Source organism: Sinocyclocheilus anshuiensis, unplaced genomic scaffold, assembly GCF_001515605.1.
Source record: "Sinocyclocheilus anshuiensis isolate Anshui unplaced genomic scaffold, SAMN03320099.WGS_v1.1 scaffold870, whole genome shotgun sequence".
In the NCBI taxonomy this organism is placed as follows: domain Eukaryota; kingdom Metazoa; phylum Chordata; class Actinopteri; order Cypriniformes; family Cyprinidae; genus Sinocyclocheilus; species Sinocyclocheilus anshuiensis.
In genome coordinates this window covers 2,124,764-2,136,347 of record NW_015540842.1, presented here as the reverse complement: position 1 = coordinate 2,136,347, position 11,584 = coordinate 2,124,764, and positions in this window count along the sequence as shown.

Below are 11,584 nucleotides of genomic sequence, written 5' to 3'. Positions count from 1 at the left end.
TTCTGCTACCAGAAAAGGGTATTTTGTTGTTTTATCCTTCCCTCTCATCTTACTATTAACTTTCTTTCCTTACAAAAGAAGAAAAAAAAAAAACTTTTCTATTACAGGAAAATTGGAAGCAGCCAATTATTATCTGTTTCATTTATAAAGAATCATTGTTTGGTGTCATATAATTTTAAGGTTAAAACTTTTGCCAAAGATCCCTTGCTGCCTAGCTCGTAGCTTACTCATAATAATTACTATAATAGCTTATAACTTATCAAAACATGTATTAACCCGTGGCCAGGGAGAATACAGATATTCAAACTGTTAAAATATACTAAGAATCACCGGCTCGCTGGACGACCCTTGATTTAAAGTGTAAACTATCAAATTTGGAATCAGTTCTAATCAGGTTGAATTCGAATCTTCAGATCCTAGTCCTCTCAAAACCTGAATGAAATAATAATAATTAATTCCCTTACAAATGAGTTAATTTCATTACAGGGGTGATAACAGAAACATGCACAACACATCAAATGATCCATTCTCTCTCCTGACACCAGCTCTGTAGGTAGATTTCCTCTGTTTTTCTGGCTCAGTCTTCCGTGGAGCCTTTCTCCCTGATGGATCACTGCTGAAAGAGGATGGATGGCAGCTTATCCCTTGCCTGGTGCCTGGCATTTCACCCTTACTTTTCCATTCATCCATCTTCCACACTGGCAGTTTACTATGGTGCAGTAGCCACTGTGTACTCTACAAATACATGTATGTGGAAATAGAAAAAGCCAAAAGTATACTTCATTTATATGTAGCCCTTGCTCACAGCTCGCATAATGTAAATTTTGTCATCATCACAATCTATGGAGACTCTACGTGTAGCACAATTTTTTGAGCCTTGTTCACATTTGTGAAAAAAAAGTCAAAGGATGCTTGGTCGAGCTAAAGAAGACAGACAAACTGGACAATCCTGAACAAACAGGAAGAGCATCTACAGCAATATGAGCAAAGAAGCTCATTTATTCAGATGACATACTTTCTTGGTAAAATTTTATCTTGACACAGCACTTCAGTTGATTATTCAAATAATTTTTCCCATTTACATGCACTCATAATTTACAACATGGCTATATATCTCCTGAAGTAAAAGGTGCATTCCATTCGAAAGTAATTGCTCTGCAAAGTGCATATTCTGCTATCTTAAGTGAGATTCCAATCTGAAGGGAGCATACAGTTCGAAGGACACTGTAAATGGCATAGGGAATAAGGAAATATCGATGCATCACTTGACAGGAAGTGGAGAGGGCAATTTACTTTTATGCATTTTACCCACTGTTTTTTTTTTTTTTTTTACACCACACCAGTACTTGATGAAGTTTTAATAAAATAAATGCAGTCAAGGTTACTGCATTTTTATTGAGTTTATTGATTTTATCGACACATTCCTAGTTGTTTGGCTGTTTGTGGGTGTTAAGTATGTGAGACGCATCAGTTACAATGCAACTATTGCGATTATGGTTAAATAAATTTAAATCTATTATAATCAAATGATGTTTATTTTCATATTAAACAACATTTATCAGCAATTTAACCTTAAATTCCTCAGTTGAACTTTATTTTGATAGTACATATCATTAACTCTCATCAACTCTCAGAGTATTAATAGACTGTTAGGTTAGCGTTAGTAGAATAACTTGACATGTATTTGCAAAGTTGCTTATAGTCAGTAGATTATGTTGGGAAATCATCAATCTAAAGTGTTCTCAATTATTAAGCTGACAGTCTTACAGTTAACAGAATGTTGATAGTGGACAAGCCAAATAAAGTGTTTCCAATTCTTCTAATATGCGTGACTCAAGTTTTGTCTGTGATGGCAATGCAGGTTGTTCCGAATTCACACATTTTAGGGTAGCTCCTCTTATGCTAAGACATGGACAATACGGCTTTCAGCATGTCGGCCTAGAGCAGGGGTGCCCAAACTCGGTCCTGGAGGGCCTGCAGAGTTTAGCTCCAACTTGCCTCAACACACCTGCCGGGAAGTTTCTAGCATGCCTAGTAAGAGCTTGATTAGCTGGTTCAGGTGTGTTTGATTAGGGTTGGAGCTAAACTCTGCAGGACACCGGCCCTCCAGGACCGAGTTTGGACACCCCTGGCCTAGAGGAATAGAACTGTCTCAAAATCCAGTCCTGCAATATCATGTAACCCAGATCCAAGAAGTGTGAGAGCTTAGAAATAACAATGAAACAAGACCCCTGTCACTCAAAATATATTGCAGGAGACAGCAGTTCTTTTTAGCAAGCCCACATCCCATGTGCTACACTGCCTGCACCCTCAAAGGCCGGCAGTCTGGCAAACAGGAAACAAAATCAAGAGCGCTCCTTAACTCTAAACACACTGCTGTCAAACAAAACAGTAGCCCAAGGAAAGACAAACAACAGCTTTGTCTGCATACTCAAAAAGAGTGATTCATAAAAACAGCCTACTGTTCTCATTTAATACATGGGCATTTCAAAGGCCATTTTCATGCACTGCAATATTAATATTATGAGAGAATACAGGGTTCAGGAGAGCTCCCTATTATCCATTAGAGCCCCAGAGAGATTTTTAAAAACATATTCCCGGAGGGCTTTATGAAATACATAAAACTGCCCTCTGTTCTATTATTTTTTCATTTGGTGGGTCAGTGGGGTCAGACAGAGTTGCAGGCTCCATCCACATCCCCTCCAGGCTTGTTATTGGCTTGAGTGTGTGAACTTGTGCAGCGGTGGGTAGAATAGCTTAAAGATTTTGCCATCTAAATCACTTCTGCCTGTGCGCAGTGGACATGATTGTTTCCCAAGACTAGCTTCCTCCTACGCCCCATCTCACTAAAAAGAGCCCCAGAGTTTTCCAGCTGAACTTTCTGGGGGTGAAATCACTAAACAGTGCCATTTTGCAAGGTATTTCATCGATTGTATCTTATCCAGTTTAGTTAGGCACTATCTATCTGATGTAGCACTGGCTGTTTAGCGTAGGCCAGTCAGCCCCTGCTGGTAGATGTTATAACTACTCTATCTGGTTTCAAAAAAGTGCAAATCATTTCTCAATTATAGATGCAGTAGATGTTTTACCAGTTGCTTATTTTTAGGAGAGGTTTTTAAAGTTTGAAATACACATACATATATTTTCCTGTCTGCTGCCATTGATAAAAAATAAATCATGTTAAACTGCAGTTTGTAGTTTGCGTATGTTTCACTCCCGTGTACATGAGGTTAATTTAGTCAGCAGCTTTCTCCACGATGTAATTTCTTCAAGATGGTTCTGTAATCCTTCAATACCACGACTGAGGTGAGACCCTTGAGCAAGGCACCGAACCCCCAACTGCTCCCCAGGCGCCGCAGTATTGGCTGCCCACTGCTCTGGGTGTGTGTTCACGGTGTGTGTGTGTGTTCGTGTTTGTTCACAACTCGCTACTATGTGTGTGCACTTGGATGGGTTAAATGCAGAGCACAAATTCCAAGTATGGGACACCATACTTGGCCACACGTCATGTCCTTTCCTTTCCTTCCTTTCCTAATATACATGACTTCTGAGGACTACATGACGCATTTATGCACATGCATGCTCTTCATGCACTGAATGTTGACATGCTAAATATCTACAATGAATGTACATATACTGTATATAAACTGCATTAAAGATATAGATTGTACTGCATGTTAGCTTGCTTATTGTGCCCAAGAATATAATCTGTTTAAGTCAATAAGGCATACATACAAGAAAACAAAATTCTAACCACAGGTCAGAGCTATAGTTTCTGCCACACAAGCTTGCAATGCTGTATGCGAATGTTTGTTAGAACTATAGTAGGTAATGACTGAACTTGCAACCAGTTGGCTAAGGTGCCGTTCACACCCAAATACAATCTGGATACAATACAATCAATGTACAATCTATGTAAATATATTCTATAACAAATACAAAACAAATACATCTATGTAAATACATGCTCGACGGATGTGAACATCTTTTGTTTACAGGAGCAAGTTGGCATGGCAACTGTTTTATTTGACGGCAACATGGCGGAGGAAGCATTCTGCGCTGCCCATTTTTTAAAAAACATTCCTGCACTCTTAAAAATAAAGGTGCTTCACGATGCCATAGAATAACCTTTTTTTTTTGTCTAAATGGTTCCATAAACATCTGAAGAACCTTTCTGTTTCACAAAAGGTTCTTTGTGGCGAAATAATGTTCTTTAGATTACAAAAAGGTAAGAAAGACATGGTTCTTTAAAGAAGCTTTGACTGAATGGTTCTTTAAATAACCTTTGAGTGAATGGTTAATTGTGGAACCAATAATGGTTCTTCTATGGCATCGCTGGGAAGAATCTTTTAAGCACCTTTATTTTTAAGAGTGTGAGCACTGTGTTTTGTGTTATTAGAGGCAAAGACGCATTCTGTTTGAATGGCCCATAACAATGCTTTCAGGAAACTAGCAAGTCACCATAATTATGATTTAATTCCTCTGGCCTGAGAATAATCGATCACATGATTTATGTCGCAGGTGATTGGCTCACAAGCCTTCGTGATTCCCATAAGCAAAGATGGCAGATTTCAAATTGTATTTCCAGAGAACCACATGGCAGCCAAAGAACTGCCATTGAAATGGGAATGGAGAGCTTTCTCCAGGTATTATATAGATCTCCTTTGCTGCACAATGCATATTAGGTCATTTTCAGTTTTAGATAAACTGGACCTATCATTATTGGTGCCTTATTCACAAATGTAACTGCAATTTACCTGATGCAAAAGGGACGTGTAGATTTTAATTAATTATGGCAGCAGTCATTCATCAAATTATGGTGGAACGATAAAGAAGAGTGTTATATATTCAGCCTGATGTGGCCAAACACACTTTAAGCATTTTAAAGAGTAGATTCAGGTTTCTGGATCACAGTAGTGGAGTGTGGCCGTACAGTCCTAATAAAGTATGCCAGATTGCAGAAGTCTGCTGCATCTTCCTCAACCTAGTCCTCAGAGCCAACCCGTAAAATGTGAAATTACATTGTACAAATTGCATTCAACATATTTTTGGGGTGTGTTTGCACTGTTACCTTATTTGCATAATTCCTTAATGAATAAGTTGCTGATGTAATGCAGGCAGCATGCACATGTGCTATCAGTGTGTACAATTCACACATTTCTTTCTGTTCTTTTCACGTGCAGGTTCAAATCTCAGTCAGACAGCATTAATCAATGGCCGTTGGGGTCAGCCAGCCGTGCCAGTCCTCACACCTGCGATGAAAGTCCTTGAAATCCAGGCTGAAGCAATCAATCACATGCATCCTGATGTGTGCGAGAGGCGATAAGCAAGTTTTAAAAGAGAGAAACACAGAGACAACTCCAGAAAGTAATTTACATGCCTAATGAGACATCTCAGCTTGGCGCCCGCTATAGACGCACACACACGTGAATGCATCACTGCGGAATTTCAAAACCTGCCCTTCTCTCTGCTGTGTGGCAGCCCAGTTAAATATCTCACAGCATTTATGGCGCTGAGATATAAATTGAGCACACACTAGTCTCACTTGGCTACTAAAGTCCTCTCCTTATGTAGCATTTACCTTCAATCACTTTAAATGGAGTATAATAACCTTTCTCAATGGAGTCTGTCTGAGCGGATATAAAAAAAAAACAAAAAAAACAAAACAAAACTGGAGGCTTCTGACCACACTTGACATTCCATTTAATTAAGAATGACTTGTCTTTTTAAGGTAAAGATAGAAAATATAAGAAGTAATACAAATCATGTCGTGGGTCACTATTTAGTGAGTCATTAACTGAAAAGAATGAGAATTACGCTAGTACACACATCTCTTACAAACTGTGCCCATTATGTGTGATCACACTTGTATAATTGAGTACCATCCCTCAGTACAGGAATAGCCTATGTGTAACCCTGTGAAAAAGAACTGTGCTCAATTGTATTGAATGCTCACTTGTAGTGTACCTCAAATCTTAAAAGTAGCCTAGACTTGCTGTACCTTACTGTAGCAACTGTATGTATTTGTGTTTATTTTTACAACTTTGGAGTCCCCTATAGTTAAGTGTCTGGAATTATCACTGTCATAATTTCAGTGGATATCTTTACATGTGCATTTTTTGCTGCCATAAAGCAATCTGCTCTTTTCAGAATTTCGTACCTCCTCACCGAACTTTCATACTCCCAAAGCAGACATATTCAACTTATTAGATGTCAGTGTATCATCAGAATAATTTTTAAACTTATATCTCAAGGTAAACATACATAAGATACATTACATACATGATTACATACAAGCTTTAAAGAGAGTACACTTTGGCTGCACTCGAAAACCTAAGCAGCTGACTTGTTGCCTCACTGCCTTATCTGGCATTGACTTCGTAGGCAGTGTTTATGCATGAAGGCACCTCACAAAACTGATTTCAGACATGCTTCTGAGGCAGCATAATGGTTTAATAATCTACAACAAAACAGAACGAGCTTTGGTGATAACTAAGCGAATATTTAATTACTATAATACTGATTTCACTCTAGAAATAACATCAAAAGTGCAAAAAGTTGGTCAGAAACATACATTTACACAAACTGACCACCGAATGCAACTTTTAGACGCCATCTTTATTTTTTTGCTAAACCATCATGGAATCAAACGCACAGGATTGTGGGATATCAAAAGCAGTGAAGGATTCATCTATGCTGCCTTCAAAAATCGACCAGACGAAGGTATGCGCATGTTGTCACTCAGGAGGCAGAAAGTGAAATGAACATTGGATTTGAACGTGCCTTGATGTCTTCCTACCTTGAAATGTGTCCTCTGAAGGCAGCATTTTCCAGTTTCCAGATGCAGCCTTTAAATTATTTTAAAGGGGTCATGAACTGCCTTTGTTTTTTTTATTTTGTTCTGTTCTAACCCCCCTCATCAGAACGCTCTGTTTGAAAAGGCGTGGCGGATTGTAAACTTGGAAGTAAACACCCACTGCTATGATTGGCTAATAGTTGTGTATGTTTGCCATTCTATGTCTTTCACAGATGGACGCTGCAGTAATTTAGGTTTAAAATGCATAAATAATCATATCAAATTATCTGTTTAACGGACAAAGCAATATTGTGTTGACCATGTATTAAAAACAGTTACTCACACTTGTGTGTTGGTACATTATTGTCTTTCAGTTTCAATCTTCTAAAAATCCTGCGTCAAATTGTGCCTTGTTTGTAAACAAATTTGTGGTAAAATTAAGTGAACAAAGGGCCAAGTTCTTACTGACACTGTCTGGAACTTAATTAAAAATAAAGTTCATCCACTCTTTCCTAATGTTGGGATCAGAAGGAATGCAATGCGAAGACTGTTTTTCCACAGCTTTGCACTGCACAGCGTCTTATTGTCTTCGGAGCCATCTTTATTGTTTGGTTTCTGCGTAGACCTGCTTTTGCCTTTCATTCCCCTTTAATAATCTTTTGTTAAGGAAACGTGCTTATTTTGATACATTTACTAACATACTAAATCACGTGTAAAGTATTTGATTACAATTTTAACTGTAGTGTGTAATATTTTAAGTGTACTGTAGGGTATCAGAGCGAATCAGACAATTTAAGATTTAATCTGGTTGGTGTTGAACAACCCAAAGAGCCAAATTACACAGAGAGGCCCAAGACAACAGGATGTTCGTAAATCAGATCCTGGCGCCACGAGTCTGAAGCAAGCCTAACTAACCAACTCCACAGTTTGGACAGCTTTCAACATTAACACAAAAGAACACACTGATATTTTCAACTCAGGAAGGAGATTGTCAATTTTGGGGTAAGTAACCAAGATTGATAGTCAAAGAGATGCACAGCCTGACCATCACATGTAAATCCATGATAGAAATCATGAGCTACGTACTTCCTCGGACTGGTTTCCCCCACCCAGGACAAAGGCCAGGCTCCTTCTAAACCTTTTGACCTTTTTGTCCCTCACAAAGCACACCCGCACGTTCACAGAATGACAGAGAGACTGTCTCTTACATACCTAGATGCATCTAAAATCATCTTAAAAAGGACTTATAAATGAATATCAGTCCATTGCATAACTCTATATCATGTATGTAACCCACACATTTGACTATCATGTCCTAATCACTTATTGTGTATGTATTTTTAATAACTATTGAATAGTTTATATGATTATATTCATGTTGGGTATGTATGAGTTTGAAAATTCATGCTTTAAACGTTTCTATCAATCAATACTTTGTAAAATATATTATATTCTGGTTATAGAAATCATGTCCAAATTATACTCTGCAAGAGCGGGAAAATTCGGACCAGGTGACTGATAAGATAACATGTGATTTATGTATTGGGAGGAGAAACATCGCAACACCCCGAGCTAAGACAGTGTCTAATTGGTCAAGACACCATTTGGGATGTGTCCAACAGCCCGGTTTAAATACTCAGGACACCGTCAAATTATTGCTTTTAGGTTTTTTCCTTGCCTTTTTGCCACCGCGTTTTGCCACTGCTTTTTAGTGCTCTTTGAGCGTGCTCTGGCTTACACGCCAGCTGCTCCTCTAAAACCATGAGGAGAAACGCCATCTAGTCTCGTCACTCTTCTTGCTGGCTTCTGCTTTAGTTTATTTTCTTTCCGTTGAGAGTTTCGTGTTCTGAGTTAAGTTAACGCAGTGTCTCCGAGTTAACATCTAGTCTGTTACCGCCTCAAAACTTCAACCAGCCCACAACTCCGCATCTTCAGCCAACGCGCAACCATTGGCTTCCCAAGACATCTCTTCAATCACTACTGAACTTCCAGCCAATCAGCAACCTCGGGAAACTCCCTTTCTGCAACCGATGACAAGGGAACCCCTTACACAGGCAAGGCAAGTACCTCCAGATTCTAGCTGAACTGGTGCATTTAATATAAAATTTAACCTAATTGAGGAACTCAATGCGAGGGTTAATTAAGTGATTGATGGTTGTTCAGGTCTATGCAATCGCACATATTGCTATAAACTTGGGATTTCACATTTTCATTCTCTTAAACTTATTATTTCTTCACTTTCTCTCTTCCTGCAACTTGTATGAATGTGTGAGTGTGTGTGTTTATGTGTTAGACTAGTTTATATGTCTTAGATTTATCCAATACAGTCTTATTTATATTGAAAAGAGAAGTATTTTGTTTTGTGCTTAAGTTAATGTCTTAAACTGCCGATCTTGTTACCGTGCTAATAAATAGTGTTTTCACTATATTTTGGATATTAATATCCATGCAGAGTTGATGTTGTACGGCTCTTTCAGTGAATTTGCTGGCCGACTCAGTGATCAGTCGTACAACAGTGATTCTGTTCAAATTCCCTATAACATCTTAAATGATTCCCTTTGAGCTAAAATATATACATGTACATAACTCATACTTAAGTGGCTCAAAATAGCACTCTAAAGTTCAGCTACAGTAATTGCATATATTTGATTTAATTGCAATTAACATTCAATGGGAACTGAACATTACATTCAGTTTGCCCTTATGCATATTCGTTCACACTTTAGTTTGGGGACCAATTCTTGCTATAAACTGCTATTAAGTACAATGTTTGCTTCAATAAACTCCTAATTTGCTGTTTATTAATAGTTAGTAAGGTAGCTGTTACATTTAGGTTTAGGGAAGGATTAAGGGATCTAAAATATGGTCATGCAGATTAAAGCATTAATATGTTCTTCATAAGTATTAATAAAAAGCCAGTATACTAGTAATATGCATGCTAATAAGCAACTAGTAAATAGTGAGAGTTGGTCCCTAAACTAATGTGTTACCATATATTGTTTATTAATATTTAGTATACTAGTGTATTCTTTTAAAGTATACTAAAGTGTACTTTTTCACTAGGGAATACAATTAGTGGTGCTAATATAAGAATCCTCAACAAAGCCATATCTGAGATATTCATCTCTATAGCACAAACAGTATGTTACAGCTTGTGCTGGTTGAGTAAACCCCTAACATTAAGTATAAGAAATAACAATAGTAACGATGGCAAACACCACTAATTATTAAATGGTTGAGTTGGTTTAAAAATCCTTGTGCCTTCATTCTACTTGACTGGCCTGTCTGTCACCGTACCTAGCTTTCAATCTTGAAGTAGAGAAAATTTGTATTGATTCATTGTCATATTGCTGAAGTTTGTCCAGGAGACAGAAGTAGAGAAACATTTTAAATTTTTCATCCCAGAAGTTCCATGTTTTTCAGTTGCTGATATTTTCAGACACAGTAGCAAATATTGCTATGGATTCGTTTTCCCATTTGGAGCTCTGCGGGGCATTAGGGAGGCAAGAGTGAAGCTACCCAGGGATATCTCAAAAATCTCAGCAAGGTGTCTTAGCTTTTAAAGGCTTCACAACCCTGTTTCCTGTCTCTGACAGGAGCATCTTGTCAATCTCTGTCAGTACTGGAGAAATTAAAACGAACAAACAGAAAATGGAAGAAATAAGATAATAAACAAGCTTTTTTTTCACACTCTCACTAGTTTTAATTTCATTTGTCCACTGATGATGCCCAGCAGTGGACATATGCATCACAGAAGAATTATCTTACTGATGTTTTGTCTATTCTAATCCCACAAAATATATTATTTACATTATATCAAAACAGAAGTACCCATAGGACCTTCATTCACCTTCGGAACACAAATTAAGATATTTTTGATGAAATCAGAGATTTCTGTCTCATATAGACAGCAACGCAACTAAGGCCCAATCCCAATTCTATTTTATACCCCTTCCCCTACCCCTCCGCCTACCCCTTCCCCTTGTCCCTTGAAACAGAGTGTCAAGGGGAAGGGGTTAAAATATTCCCCTAAGAATTGGGACACCACTACTATACCGTCACACGTCATCATACGTCATCTACCTCCTACAATACACACACCTACTGATGTGCTGGTGTGCATTAGAGCCTTTAATTAGCGTTCTATTTTAATGCGCTGCTTACTGACACACACACACACACACACTGACACACACACACACACACATCAGATATCGCGCAGCTCACACATCCAGGAGCAAAGAAACTTGTCAACGCTGCCCCACGACTTTTATTAACCCCCGCTACATTATATTTTCCAGCAGCGAGAGGATAAAATCGCTGTTTTTGAAGTAAACTCACTCTAAAAAGAGAAACGCACAGACGCGCATACACACAACTTTCATCTCTCTCTCTCTCTCTGTCTCTCTCTCTCTCTCGAATTGGCAATATTTGAGAAAAGGGTTTAGCGATTTATAATTATTGGGGGTACTAGAATCCGTGTATCATTCGATCATTCGTTTTTTGATTTAATATTGAAAGTAGAAAAATTAGAAAAGGGCTCCTTTTTCGTTTTTATGTTTTTTTCCAAAAAACGAAAAACGAAAATGCAGCGTCAATTTTCGTTTTTCGTTCATGGGTGGAAAAATGAATAAACAGCTTGATTATTCGATTTCTACACGTGGGTGGGAATTAAACGCCCCTTTCTGCTGATTGGTCAACCGAAGATCAAACCGTGCCATCATCAGTTCTTCTGCAGTATCACGCAGCAGAATAATAGTCCTCCACTGCTGCAGTTGTATGGATTCT